Below are 16,038 nucleotides of genomic sequence, written 5' to 3'. Positions count from 1 at the left end.
TACGGCATAAGGGGTACTCACTTCGGCTTCCATCGGACGGTAGTGATCGAACGAGCCATGCAGCTGTAGACCACGTCAACAACATTGCGGGGCACCTGCATCCTATCATGGTTGATGTCTTTCTCGACGGCGATGACATCCTCCACCAGGACGGTTTTAGGAACACGGTAGTGAACACACGTTGATGTCTTGACCATCAATTTGCCGTATCTGATCCAGACGGATGCTGGAACTTATCAGGCTCCAGCTCCGCATTCACAAACCGTTGGCCAGTAATTTACGAAATTTTCGTTACCTGTACTTAGACACCTGGTGCCACATTCCTCCAGAAACTGAAAACAAGTACACTGACATCTGCATGTCGGACCCCCGCCATAAGAGCAGCAGGGTTGTACCGCATCACAGAGACGCAAGCAAGTGAACAGGCTGCGCGATGCTTCCCCTGGCTATACCACGACTAGTCCGTTAGGTCATCTTTGGAACGCAATACAGACGCGATTCTACTTTCGACAAGTCCTTTTATATTTAATTGTACATACATTTTTGTTAAATGCGTATCCAGTAACTACACCTGGCGAGTTTACGTCACGAACACGTTTTTGTGTCGCAGCTGCATCCCAATACTCTGAGATTGGCAATACCGTTCACATTATGAGGCTTTCAGCACTGTGGTTTCGCCTCCACTGTATTAGCATAGCTGTTCAGCGATGCCAAGCTAACTTCGTTCATATCTCGTGACGATACCATTTTGGCTTTATCATGTTAGGTTAATATATGGCTTCTCCTGGTTTATTCAAATATGTTTCATCATATTTTTAAGCTCGTGTTTCCCGTATACACCTAAGACAAGAAAATCACGCATCACATAGGAATTGTCCGAACGGGACGGAAATCAGGGGATATGATGGACAAAAAAACGATTGCAGTGTTAGACAAACTGGATGATTTCTTCAAGAGAAATACGTTCTCAAATTGAGCAAGTAAATAACGCACTAGTCCTCCTCTGGCCCTTAAGTAAGCATTTATTCGGCTTGGAGCCTGCCGCTGTGGTCGAGCGGTTCTAGGCGCTTCAGTCTGGAACCGCGCTGCTACTACGGTCGCAGGTTCGACTCCTGCCTCGGGCATGGATGTGTGTGATGTCCTTAGGTTAGTTAGGTTTAAGTAGTTCTAAGTTCTAGGGGACTGATGACCTCAGACGTTAAGTTCCATAGTGCTTAGAGCCATTTAAACCATTTTCGGCTTTGCGTTGATTGTCAGAGTTGTTGGATATCTCCTGAAGGTATTGTGCCAAATTCTGTCCAACTGTAGAAATGTGATCGTCAAAATCCCAAGATAATTGGAGTGCTCTGCCCATAATACTCCAAATTTTCTCAATTGGACAGAGATCCGTCGACTTTGTTGGCCCAGGCAGGGTTTGGGTGGCACGAATACGAGAAATAGAAACTCTCGCCGTGTGCGTGCGGGCGTTATCTTGTTGAAATGTAAGTCCAGGATAGCTTGCCATTAAGGGCAACAAAACGTGGCTTAGAATATAGTCGGCGTATCGGTGATGACTACCAGAGGGGTACTGCTATGAAAGGACATGGCACCCCAGAGAATCGCTCCTGGTTGTCAGGCTGTACAGCAGGCGATGGTCAGGTTGGTATCCCACCACTGCTGGTCATCGGGGCTCACGAACCGGAACTCATCACTGAAGACAGTTTTCCTCCAGTTAATGAGATTACAGGACGAATGCGTGCCTGGAGACGCCCCGGACAGCCGTTCGTCCCGGTAGCTAGGAGTGATGGTCTGGGGTGCCATTTCATTTCACAGCAGGACTCCTTTGGTTGTCATCCGTGGCACCCTTCAGCACAGCTTACGTCGACATACCAATGCCCCGTTTTGTTGCCCTTCGCAACAAGCCATCCTGGGCTTACATTTCAATAAGATAATGGTAGCTCCCACACGGTGAGAGTTTCTACTGTTTGTCTTCGTGCTTGTCAAACCCTACCTTGACCAGCCAAGTCCGCCGGATCTCTCCCCTATTGAGAAGCTTTGGAGTAATCTGGGCAGGGTCCACCAAGCAGCTCGAGATTTCGACGATATAACGCGCCAATTGGACAGAAATTTACAAGATATCTCTCAGTAGGATATCTAATATCTCTGTCAATCAGAGCCAAGCCGAAGAACTGATTGCTTAAGGCCCAGAGGTGGACAAATGCGTTATTGACTTGCTCAATTTGTGAAGCTCTTTCTCCTCAATAAATCATCCAATTGGTCAAAAATTGTAATCGTTTGTTTGCATGTACATGTATGTCACATCTGCCGATTTACATCCCATTCGGATAATTCCTTCGTATACAATATTTTATTGTTTACATGAGGCGTATTGTCCAGCAGTTGTTTCTGATTTCCCTTCTCCCGATCCATCTGAAGATGGTCATTGTGGACCGAAATCGATTATGACAATATGTTAGTGATCATTAACTGAAATTAGAGGAAGAAGTTGTTACAGTGCTGTTTCATGAAGCTGAAATATATCTCTACGGCCGAAAATGTCACGTGATAGAGCCTTGGATCGCGTTTTTTGCAGGTGGAGGACGCGACGCGTAGGCGAGAGGCGGCGCTGCGCCAGCACACGTTCTTCCTGCTCAGGGTGCTGCTTCGCCGCGGAGTCGACCTCGCGCCGCGGGACAAGGCGGGTGAGTACACGCTGGCAGCGCCTGGCACTTAGGCTGCCTGCGGGGCGCGGCTGCTGTTTCGGAAGCATAGCACAACAACGGAGAATTCAAGCAGTGCCAAAACTAGGTAACAGACGAGAGGAGGTCGGTCAGCGAATGCGTGTTACTGGCGAGTACATTTCACCCAGACGGACACACAGACGAGAGTCATAAGTAATCAGCGATCCCAGCGTTTCCCTGCACTGTCCACTGCCAGTTCAAGACTCTCACTCCACCACCACAACAAGAGTGTAGCACAGTTCCACTCTCATACCTTCTATAGGCTGATTTTCCTGAATGGAGACAAACGATTGGAAATGATACGTAAGAGTACAAGGAGCAAGAAAGATCATACGGACATATGGGTGGGATGTACACCCACTTGAAGATGGAGGTAGATCTTCGACAGTGACCTCCATAGCAGCACCAGGCGTGGAGTAAGCCAGACGACCACGTCGAACATTTTCCACGGCCGCTACTAACTGATCACTTAACAACGTGTCAATGCCTTCACAACGCCCACCTGCAGGCTAAGGAGAATCCCCATGGCATGGCGGCAACGAAACATCAGCACCAGTTCAGCCTTAGTGTGTGTGGGAACGGATTACTGATTACCACCTCGTGAGAGGTGTCACTCTTCCACAGCGCCTCACAGGCGAGGCACATCTATACTTCCTGCGGATGACCCTGCCTCCCTTACTGAAAGACTTGCCTTTGGTGCTACTTAATGTTGGTGCTTCTAACAACCCTGCCACTACAAAGGTCAAAAATTAATTACGATTGTAGTGCTGCTCAGGCTGCTCAATATTGCATTTTCGGGCAACAACAAAGTTATATTATGTGGCAGGTGTCATTAGAGCACAGTTAACAAAGTCATTTCATGAAATAATGGATATACTAGGCACTCTTCTTTTCGTGTTTCCCACGCTGGTCTCGTTGTTAACTCATGGCTCAATAGTCGAAAATCTAGGTGGTGATGATTCCAAGCTCGGATGCGAAGAGGTGTTGTTCTGCGATATTCAAAAGTTTAATAGATGTGTTTCATAAACCATTCTTGAAGTTTAAACTATTGCAAGTTAGTACAATGGTGATGTAAAAAAAGTAATCAGCACTCCGTATTTTAGTTACACTTCTTTTTTTATTACTTTTGTTGCAATATCACGTAACTCAGAAAACATCACTTCACAATATAAAATATACTTGAAAATATCTTCCTCACTGTTAAAGTTCAAATTTCATAAACTGACTACAATTTGCGTCTTTTCAACATGACGACTAAGACTTGACTCTCTAATAACCGCTTACGCGCCCAAAAATCAGAGTTACAAGTACGTCAAAGATCATAGTGACAAAAGAAAGAATACACATAAGAATAATATAATTGCAATATAAACACATCGATGTATCAAAGTACCTCTAGATTAATGAAATCAAATCTGAATGTTGTCTCAGAAATATGTTAACTACTTTACAGAAACACAGTAGAATATTGCTGGTATCGAGAGGTTGATGTGAGGTGCCGTAATGGTTACGTAATTCAAGTACCATTACATGCTCCAACTTATTGCCACCTTGAGTGTGGAGATAAACACTAGTGCAGACAGAACGTTCCTCTCCCACGCCCCGCCCACCCTTGCCTGGCGTCTTCTGATGTGTGCTTTCCATCAATGAAACCGACACTGTCAAAGATCTTGTATCCGCGCACTGAAGTGTGTGTTCTCCCTCGTAACGCATTTCCGTCCAGTGTCGATATGACGTTTTGGCTCGTTATCTTCTCAGGGACCGTTTCCTGCAGTTTGTACACACTTAGCAAAATCGCCCTGTAGAGTTTGTCCCTTGTTCGAGTCAGGAGATGAGTGATTTCGAACTTAAAACATATGAACTTGTAATAATTGTTAAAATCTGGCACATACAAAAGATCTAAAACCATCAGTGGGTTCATGTTTGAATATTGCACCCGTTGACAATAAATTCGAAATACTTCACTGAATCAGTTTTTGAATAATCGTGTCATAAATATTTATGAGTTTTACAGACATTTTCCTGTCTATATCTTCTCAACCACTGTACCTAACATGTGTTTAGCATTTGAAACTCTTGCGCATAGAATCGGTGCGCCTGTAAAGCTGTGTGGGAGACTCTGGAACGTCTACCTTTACGTCGTGTTGGGGCTCGGCAGTATAGTGTGCTATCTGCTCTGACGACATCACCATCGAATAATATGCTATACGAACGAATGCACTGCTCGTCGCACAGTAATTAAGCAATTCATTTTACAGTCTTCAAAGGGTGGCCACCTGTATTGCAACAGCAACTCCGTCACAGTGAAACTACAATATAGCTCTGCATTGACTACATTTATTTCTTAAGGGTCGCCTAGTCTGAATCTTTTGTAGGATTATGAAACTGAAAAAACTGCAGGATAAATGTCCACTTTAGTAACAGCAGTTTTATTCTATCAATCAACAAAAGAAAAGTTGACTGTTATTCAGTTATCGCCGTACGAATCTTAGTCTATTTTTAGCAAACACTTTCAAGTAGGAAATTACTGGCATCTGACGGAATCATCCAGATCTTCGACGATTTTTCGAATCTAGCTGGAATCTGTTTAGCGTACACGATATACAACCTAATCTGGCATCTCACAATTAGGCAAGGTGAAACGTATATTAGATCCTTCATCTATAATCCAGTTTACTAAGGCAACACCAGTTGCACACAAAGATGCAAAGATGAAACGGGTACTAGACCATTCGACTAGAATGCAGTATACTAAGGCAATACGAGTTTCTCACAAGTATGTAAAAATGAAATGTATACTAGATCCTTCGAAATATAGCCTAGCATACGAGGGGAACACGAAGAGTGTGAGGTGCGTAGAGAACGGGTAGTGCAAGATGCAAAGCGCGACACTCAAAGTACACAGCAAAACACGCCAGGGCGAAGACGCAGCAGACACTTTCGTCTCTCAGTGGCAGGACAGCATCGCCATCACCAACTTCTCGTCCCCTACTCCCCTCTCCTCTCACCCACAAATCTACATGGATGAGAGGAATCCCAACTTTACCCACAGTGCAGGGGAAAGCCGCCGAAACTTTTCTTCCATCCCTTACAAATCGTATTCCTCCATGCAGGGGTTGGTATTGGCTTAAAGGCAGTGACCCACTGTTTGGCCGAGTCCATGTCAGAGCGCAAATGTGAGATTTGATGCTCATTCCGGAACTGCAAAAGCATTCCATTTTTCCACGGTAAACAGCAGAAACTACAAGCCCGCTATTTGTATCAGCCCAAACAGGATGATTCGATTCACTTCGCCTCACAATATCCCAGGGAAACACCGCGGATGGAGAGCAGTCTTCAAAGATTTGCGATGCCGTTCGACAGAATCAAACACGGATACCTGCCTGCTAGATTCTGGGACTCCGCTCTTCTCCCTCTGGTACAAGTATTTCCTAGAATCCTCATGGAGGACCACCAAAGCCTTCTCGTGCAACTGTGGTCTGTGTTTCCGTCGAGGCTGTGACATACATCTTCTTGTGCATATTAAAGAAATATGGAAATAAAATTATTAATCGTCGCATAGCGACATTTGAAGAAAAATTCACTCAATTTTAGCGGTTTATTCACGGATAACATGATTTCCTGATTTTAAGTGCTTGTGCACCCCAGAAAATACATATATCGGAATAAAATAAACGCTACACATGGCTGTGCGGCAAAAGTATCCTAGGCTGAAGCGTTTGCATATCTAAGAAATGTGCAGTTAGCGCTTATATTTTCGTAATTTTAGTGAATTTACTGCTCTTATATTAACTGTAACTAATTGTCTGTGTTGTGGTGGTGCCCGCATCTCGTGGTCGTGCGGTAGCGTTCTCGCTTCCCACGCCCGGGTTCCCGGGTTCGATTCCCGGCGGGGTCAGGGATTTTCTCTGCCTCGTGATGGCTGGGTGTTGTGTGCTGTCCTTAGGTTAGTTAGGTTTAAGTAGTTCTAAGTTCTAGGGGACTGATGACCATAGATGTTAAGTCCCATAGTGCTCAGAGCCATTTGAACCATTTTTTTTGTTGTGGTGGTGGTAGGGGCTCATTTCATTTGATTAAGCTTAAAAGTCTGCGTCTGATAGTTCTTTTTTATGTTACAAGACTCCACTGGTCCGTCCACAGTGTTAATAACAGTATGTCTGAGTTTGTGAGTTTCTGCTAATTCTGCGGTTTGGTCAGCGGCAACCGGCAACACTCCACGCCAAGTACCTGGCCGGGTTTTACCCACTGAGCACCGCGACAGGAGTATGTCTTCTAGCTTCAGCTGAATTCCTAGCCGGCAACTCAGGGCCACACCTCGCTGACACCTGTCAGTCTCGAGCGTTTATCTCGCCTCGGCCCGCCTGCCTGCCGGGCGCGCCACCGCGTCGCTCCCTCTCTCTCTCTCTCTCTCTCTCTCTCTCTCTCCCTCGGTCCCTCCCCTCCCCCCCTCTCCCTCTCTCTCTCTCTCTCTCTCTCCGTCCGGTCATCAGAAATACTGTTGTAGTGGGCGCCGACGAGTTCAAGAAGGTACTCATTCGAGGAGAGATATAGAATGCACATTTACATGGTGTGTTACGGTGAACTTTAGGTGTCCCACAGAAAGAACAGCGCTTTCTCTGAGAACACATTGTGGCCGAAATTAAATCGGTGCGAAATGTGTCCGGTTTACCTGGAATTCGTTTAATGCACCTGTGGGTCAAATGACAGGAAGTCAACTACTGTGTGATATTTTTATTATGATGTAACAACGCGCACAGTGGATGTATGGTCTTGACAGGAATTCATCATATATCTGCTGAACAATGGATACTGCACACTAACTGAGGACTTCTGGACTACGAAAGTACCTGGTCTTTCTCTCTGTTATTTTTATTGGTAGCTCAAGCTGAAAAGACAGATTTACACAAAGTACCACGATGCAGTGATTGAGCTACAAAAGGACACTGGAATTACTGCCGCTGCAATCTCTCCAAGAGAGCTCATGTCTCAAATGAGGCAACGTGGTCATTCAAAGCGAAATCCACCTGTTCGTTCGCTAGGATAACATACTCCATGTCACTCTTACAAACATTTTCTAGACTAACTGTGCGTGTCTTTCCATATGTGTGTGTGTGTGTGTGTGTGTGTGTGTGTGTGTGTGTGTGTTTTCATCCTGTACTACGGTGTTTGTAAATGGAAAATGAACAGGAACTCCTTTGGAAGATTATGTATGTGTGATAAAAAACAGTCTGTATTGCTATTTTTTTAATCGACGATCCATTTCAATCTGAGTAGAAGACGAAAGTGAGAAAAGGAAGACTCAGTCGTGCTAATATAAAAATTACGTGAATGTAACGTCGTAAATAATACCGAGAGTGGAAGTACAAATAATATTAAAACGTTATGCACATATTCATACCTCCTCCTGGAAGGCGCACTTTGTCAGTAATGATAAGAATGTAACGTAAAACTACGTAAAAGATGCAGCAGATGCCATACGGAAGGTTACATGGTCAATAAGGAGACAAACTGACAAGTCAGTTCCGCCACATGACTGACTAGTCGATTGATTCAGCGCAAATAAGACTCTTCCACAAGTAAAATTTTTAAAATCGAAGGTACGTTAACCTAATACACGTCATTATGGATGATGTGTTCCAAGACAAAAGTATAAATACAAATCTAGGAAACAAGCTTTCATTATATTTAAATTGTACGTACATTTTCATGTGTTTTGTTTTAAATTTTATGAGACAAAGCAGAATTAATGCACACATCTCATTTGCATTATTTGACCTACTAAAACACAACTTTAAAAACTTACGTTCATTTAAAAATAAAAATAAGTAGGGCTCTTAATATAAACAAAGATTAAAATGATAAAAAAGGTGATTACAAAAACAGCTATACCTTCTAACAAAGGAGCTGCAATATAACAGTGTGAGAAAACACAGAGTGGCCCTCTAAGGTGCGAGACATACCATAGTATTTGTATGTCCATCCTTTTGGCAGGAGGTCTTTGGGACGACGGCCTTTTACTATTGTGACAAAATAAAAGACCTACAGCCGTCCTTATGATTTTATTTTATTTTGTTGCAACCAGTTTCAGCGCTTCAATGCGCCATCTTCAGGCTGTAGTGGATGCTCGAAGTTGGCAGTTGACGGTTAGGGTGCTGACTCATTATCTGCGTATCCAGTTATGCTGCCAACTGACGCGATATATATGCGGATTGTACCAACCCGTCCCGCATCATCTACAACCTGAAGATGGCTCATTGAAGTGCCGAAACTGGTTGCAACAAAATAAAATAAAACTATAAGGACGGCTGTAGGTGTTTTGTCACATACCATAGTAGGCTGAGTTGAGTCGTGAGTGAGGCACAAGACATATAATTGACTATGTAGCTATCTCCATTGCATCCTCTGTCTTTTGTACAGAGTTTTATATTCCATTATTACCACTACTGACAAACACCACCTTGCAGCACTAGGTATGGATAAGTTTGTGATGATTTAGTGTTGTTTGTAATACATGTTACTGTCAGTATTATCTGTAGTGTTACGCTCATGTAAGTTTTAGATTTTCGCACCTCGTTCCTCTCCTTCCCAGATTATAACTGAAGATGATATGCTAGTCAGATCGAAACCAGACATCATTAACGTGAAAATAGTAACCTAGACGCTACTATTCATTCATCATACCGGCGGACATCACGGGTTCCTGAACCATGCCGCCAGTTATTAAACATATATCCCGTATTGTGGCCCGTAGACAGAGCCTTGCCTTCCACAGGCAATGAGTGCCTCAGCGAGAGAGCCAACTCGACGCGGCCTGACCTTGTAGCTTCACTTGTACCCGTGCCTCTCTTGCAGAGTGCCGCTCGCAAAATACGCAACAGAGCTTAAGCTTGCAACATCCTGGCACCGCCATAAGTGAAACTATGAGGGTGGCTGTCAGTCGTGCCTGGATAGCTCACTCGGTAAGAGCAGTGCCCGTGAAAGGCGGCGTTCCAGATTCGAGCCCCCGTCAGGTCCACAGTTTTCATCTGCCAGGAGCCTCTGAGCAATAAAAGGTTCACCGCAGGAAAATCAATTGGTGCACAGGGTGTTTCAAATTTTTTGCAATAAACGTCTGCGGGTGACAGATGACGTTATCAGGAGCAACTTTTGTTAGAGATAAAATGTTCTCTGAGACTTCCTGGCGATGGTAGGCGCGGTTTAACTGAATTCGCCAGCCCTGAGACGCGGAGATTTCACTGCACTAGCAGCGTCTACTAACCAGGTGTTCTGCGGTTTAGTACGACCCGCCCATCATAATATAAGCTTTTCAACAGGAAAACCTTAAGAATCAGTGTCTCTAAGCGCAGAAAGATCTTTTAGAAGCTCGACCTACCCACCTCAAAGCGGAGCTGTTGATTGGGCTACAGACAATACAAATTGAATACAACCGTCACCGAATGTCTACTCTCTGCCGCCTCTGAGGTGCATAACTAACTACCAACGACGCCTTGTGTCGCTACGAAGTGTCAGTAAACATTTTCTCTCGAACAAAAGTTGTTCCCCATGACATTATTCATCTCCCCTACACGTTCGATGCAAAGACTTTAAAGCCCCCGTATATAGACGAAGATAAAATGTGTCACAGTAGAAGTTAAAGGTCCTCTCTAAGAGTACGTTTATGCTGGAGCTGTGATAAACGATAAGAGCGTCAAAGACGGCACTGAATAAAGCGATCTCTGGCTCTTAGCTCTCTGTGCCAAACAGAAAAGCAATGACGAAATTTGCACGAAAAATTGAAATGGCTAAAAATTAGCACTTATTTACTATTATAATGTTTCCACTCGACATATAATTAAGATTCTGATCGTTTATTAACATTTTTTGATATTTACTCCTTGACCTTGGCAGTTTCTAAGATGGCTCGTACCATTACTACACACATTGGTTTTGAGCTCTGAACTTTACATTCCAGAACCAGCCCAGGGAAGAAGGAAAAGTTATTGTGTTGGCCGAAGAGCCAACACCGTGTTATTAGGGGAGGCCGAAATGCACGCGTTTTAGCTCACGCAGGCTGGCGTGAGGAGGGAAGAACTATACTGATGTGAGGTCTGGAACATGACAAGGAATGATAATTCAGAAAGTGGACGTAATTAGTTTGATACTTAACTTTAATCTATTAATGATGAACGTCGCTCTTGGCGGTACATGATTCACAATATTATCTGTTCAGAATACATTGTTATAGTAACTGAATATGGCGTCTTGCTAGGTCGTAGCAAATGACGTAGCTGAAGGCTATGATAAACTGTCGTCTCTGCAAATGAGAACGTATGTAGACAGTGAACCATCGCTAGCAAAGTCGGCTGTACAACTGCTAGGGAGTCTCTCTAGACTAGACCTGCCGTGTGGCGGCGCTCGGTCTGCAATCACCGATAGTGGCGACACGCGGGTCCGACGTATACTAACGGACCGCGGCCGATTTAAAGGTTACCACCTAGCAAGTGTGGTGTCTGGCGGTGACACCACAAAAGTGAAGTCAAATTAAGCTTTTTATTCTACAAACAGACTAATTCTTACTATTTATCACAATCATAGCTGTGGCCTTACAAAGCAATATGTGTTACGTACATAATTTGCTTTTCCTGTCAGAGATAGATTTAAAACATGCGTGCAATCTCTTGGAAAGATGCTTGAACTAGATGGCCTTTAGGCGTCTCCCACGTTTTACAAGTAGCCAGCAGCACAGGAAGGCATTTGTACCGCAATGGAAATGGATTTTAGTCCCGCCATAAAGCGAAAAAATGTATTTATGTTATTAGCTATCGTACATACCGAAAAATTTTGTAATATTATCAAAGTAAAGTAGTGAGATTACTGTTATGTATCCATTCAGACGTATTCGCCTGCACACGAAATAACGAAGAATTGACAATACAATGTACCAAATGAAACAAACAGAGATACATAGCTTCGAATATGTATACAATAACTACCTTTAAAAACTGCTTAATCACCTAACACGTGCAGTTCATTACGTAGTCAAATAGTGATAATATTTTACAATTGTGCGAAGAATTTTAACTTACTTTAAATGTTGAGAATTGTAAAATAGTGCACTTCACAAAAAGCGGAAAAGTTGTATCCTATTAACAAAATATAAGAAAGTCACAATTACAATCTAACAACTCGATTCATATAAATATCTGGGTGGAACAGTTTGTGGGATGTGAAATGGATTGATCACACAGGCTCTATAGTCGGTAAAACAGGTGATACACTACTGCTCATTGGTAGGATGCTGGGAAAACGCAATTAGTCTGCAGAGTAAACTGCACTCGTGCGACCCAACCTAAAGTATTGCTTAAGTATGTGAGACCCACAACAGATAGGACTAACACCGGAAACTGAATATACGAGAAGGGTAGTACGACTAATCATAGGTTTGTTGCACTCAAGGGAAAAGCGACTCGAAAATCATCAGAAATCTGAAGTGGAAGACACTTAAAGAAATACATCAGATTTCCTGCAATGCATACCTGGAAAATTTTAAGAACCAAACTCTACACATTATAAAGTGATTAATCAAAGAATATTCTACATCCCATTCATTAAATGGTCCCACTTAGGGACTGCAAAGACATCAAACTACTCTCATTTTCTTTTTTCTTTCATTTTTCTCACTCATGCAGGCAGGGGAGTTGGTTGTCAGCAACGAACCAAAGGGTTTGCACATAAACAATGAGGAAAAGTAAAAGCTGAAAGGTAAAATATCTACAAATAATTTGAAAATTTGTAGAAGGGTGAATTGTGGAAGGTTCTTATAGAAAAGAAACTCAGTTGCCTTAGAGGATTTTTTTTTCATTACATCAGGAAGGAACTAATGGTAACGGTCTTGCCGCAGTGAATACAACGGTTCCCATCAGACCACCGAAGTTAAGCGCTGTCAAGCGTTGCCGGCTCTTGGATGGGTGACCGTCCGGGCCGCCATGGACTGTTGCCATTTTTCGGGGTGCACTCAGCCTCGTGATGCCAATTGAGGAGCTACTCGACCTAATAGTAGTGGCTCCGGTTAAGGAAAACCATCATAACGACTGGGAGAGCGGTGTGCTGACCACACGCTCCTCCTATCTGCATCCTCAGCTCACGATGACACGGCGGTCGGATGGTCCCGATGGGCGATTTGTGGCCTGAAGACGGAGTGCTGCTAGGAAGGAACTAAGAGGTAAAATGAAAACAATAATAATACACAGGGGTGACAAAAGTCATGGGATTGAGATATACACATATATAGATGGCGTACACAACGTATGAAAGGGCAGTGTATTGGCTGAGCTGTCGTTTGTACTCAACTGATTCATACGAAAATGTTTCTGACGTGATTATAGCTGCACAACGGGAATCAACATCCTTCGAACGCGGAATGGTAGGCGTGGGACAATCCATTTCGGAAATCTCCGAGATGCACAGTGTCATGAATGTGTCAAGAATTCACACATTAGCTCTCACCACTGACAACGCAGTGGCCGACGGCTTTCACTTAACGAAAGAGAGCAGTCGCGTCTGTGTAGAGTTGTCGGTGCTAACAGAAAAACAACAGTGCGTGAAATAACCTCAGAAATCAACGTGGAGCCTACGACGAACGTTTCCGTCAGGACAGCACGGCGAAATTTGGAGTTAATGAGCTATGGCACGACATTGCCTGCAGCGCCTCTCCTACGCTCTTCACCATATCGTTTGGATCCTAGACGACTGCAATACCGTGGACTGTTCAGTTGAGCTCCGATTTCAGTTGGTAAGAGCTGATGATAAGGTTCGAGTGTGCGCAGACCCCACGAAGCCATGGACCCAAGTTATCAACAAGGCACTGTACAAGTTGGTGGTGACTCCATAATTGTGTTGGTTGTGTTTACATGGAGTGGACTCCTCTGGTCCAACAGAACCGATCATTGACTGCAAATGGTCGGCTACTTGGAGACCATTTGGAGCCATTCATGGACTTCATGTTCCCAAACAGCGATGGAACTTTTACGGATGACAATGCACCCTGTTACCGGGCTACAGCTGTTCGCGCCCGATTGGTCTGAAGAACATTCTGGACAGTGCGAGCGAATGATTTGGCCACGCAGATCGCCCGACATGAATCCCATTGAAAATTTATGGGACTTAATCGAAAAGTTAGATCGCGCACAAAATCATGAACCGGCAACACTTTCGTAATTATGGGTGGCTATAGGGACAACATGGCTCGCTATTTCTGTGGAGGACTTCCAGCGACGTGAGTCCATATCACGTCGAGTTTCTGCACTACGCCGGGCAAAAGAAGGTCCGACAAGACATTAGGAGGTACGCCAAGACTTTTGTCACCCCAGTGCATTTAAAACATGTTCTAGAAACAGTAATCTTCAAAAAGGAGCATGGGTCTTTCATTAAAAGTTGAAGGACCAGCACTGGGGAAAAAGGTTTCTAACTTGCGTTGGGAAATAGATCAGGTGTTTAGTAGGACATATGTATAAAGGTACGTTGGATAATATCTATGGAAAAGGAACTGAAGTGTGTGTTGGAAAGACAGCAAGGACGGAGTAGTTTGGGGTACGGATAGAGCCATAATATGAAGGGTGAAAAGAGTAGCGAAAGCTGTAAAGTGAAGGGGATGGGATGGAGCCATGATGAGGTGGGATAAGTGGAAAGGAGCTATAGTTGGGGGATGGAAATAGGAAAGGGGAGACGGTTGAAATTGAGAGAGGGTGGAGGAGGAGGAGATTAGTGTTTAACGTCCCGTCGACAACGAGGCCATTAGAGACGTAGCGCAAGCTCGGGTTAGGGAAGGACGGGAAAGGAAATCGGCCGTGCCCTTTCAAAGGAACCATCCCAGCATTTGCCTGAAAGGATTTAGGTAAATCACGGAAAACCTAAATCAGGATGGCCGGAGACGGGATTGAACCGTCGATTGGGAGAGGGTGTCTAGTTGTAGGTTTGATGGAATGTGTCGGTATAGGTGCGGCAGCAAACCAGGATTGGAAATTATCGGATAGGTGGAGTCAAGTTTTGAATCGTGTAGGATCAGGATCCTACAGAGGTGTTCGATGTGAGTGAGAAGATGTGCGAATTTGATGAGATGTTGAAGAAACCGCGTGCTGGTAGATAAACCGATACGGACGCGAGGCGGAGAGCATGGCTTTCAAAGATTTGCAGGGGCTGGTAGAACTTAGGTGGAGCGGAGTAATTGCAGCGCACAGACTCATGTAAGCAGCCAATTTGCCACGCTTCATATCCAAGTGGAATGGGAAGAGGCTATAACATGTGGTACAGTGGGAAATGCTCTGCGCCAACATTTCAGACTGGGCTGCCAAGTATGGTTTACAAAACACAACATTGGCAACTGCCCTGTGCAACACACTTCAGAGTGGTTTACAGAGTATGTGTATATACACTAGCTGATCAAAACCGTCCCAACATCACTAAGCAATGAGGAACTGATCACTGGATATTACGAGACGCGGACTGGCCGATATAAAAGGAGGCTGCGAATATTCTGTTGTCAGAAGGGAAGCAGTAACAGCAGAACGGGTCATGCAGGAGGACTTAGTGACTTCGAAGGTGTACTAGTCATTGCATGTCACCTGGGTAAAAAATATACCAGGGACATTTAAACCCTTCTGAAGACGTGACTGTTAAGTGAAAACGCGAAGAAACAACCACAGCTAAACCAAGGCCATGCAGACCTCATGTACTGACGGGCAAGAATCGTCGAGTATTGCGAAGGATGGTTGTAAAAATCGCATGAAATCAGCGAGGGATCATTCGTGTGACTCAAAGCGCTATCAGCAGTCCAAGTGTCAGAATAACTGTACGCTACGTGTAAAAACAAAATAAATAAAATAAAGGTACAATTATCTAGCAGCTCCTAAACCGTTAAGCAACGCTTGAGGCAGTTTAAGTACTGGAGACGAGTTTTTTGAGTTATGAACCACGCTATAGCCAGTGGCAATCCAATGGTACTTTTGGTTTTCGCAATTTCCTGAGATCTTAACGTACCACCAAGTGCAGGATGGACAGTGTGGTACTGAGGAGATGACGTTACGGATTGGGGGTGGTTTTCGTGTATGGGATGAGATCCAATTACTGCGCTTAAAGAAATGCTAAAATGGAAGGGTGAGCACACTTTACAGCATTGTGTACTGCTTACAGTAGAGGAACAGTTCGGAGACTATGTTCCAGCTAGAATGACAGTGCACACTGTCATAAAGCAACATCTATGAGACAATGGTTTGTGGACAATAACACTCCGTAAATGGACTAGCCTGTCCATACTCCCAGCCTGAACCCAGTGGAACAACTT

The 16,038-nt window shown here is 44.2% G+C and overlaps 1 protein-coding gene across 1 annotated transcript in view; it reads left to right on the top strand.

The window, feature by feature from the left end:
- The first annotated feature begins 2,580 nt into the window (after nucleotides 1-2,580).
- LOC126190944 (multiple C2 and transmembrane domain-containing protein) overlaps nucleotides 2,581-16,038 on the top strand; it is an 876,357-nt gene continuing 862,899 nt past the window's right edge. The window contains exon 1 of the mRNA XM_049931586.1: nucleotides 2,581-2,681. The gene's annotated coding sequence lies outside the window, so the exon portion shown is untranslated. The remainder of the gene's footprint in view (nucleotides 2,682-16,038) is intronic.

The sequence above is a fragment of the Schistocerca cancellata genome, chromosome 6, assembly GCF_023864275.1.
Source record: "Schistocerca cancellata isolate TAMUIC-IGC-003103 chromosome 6, iqSchCanc2.1, whole genome shotgun sequence".
Lineage (NCBI taxonomy): Eukaryota > Metazoa > Arthropoda > Insecta > Orthoptera > Acrididae > Schistocerca > Schistocerca cancellata.
Note: the sequence above shows the minus strand (reverse complement) of the source record. Positions and strands in the feature narration are given on the sequence as shown.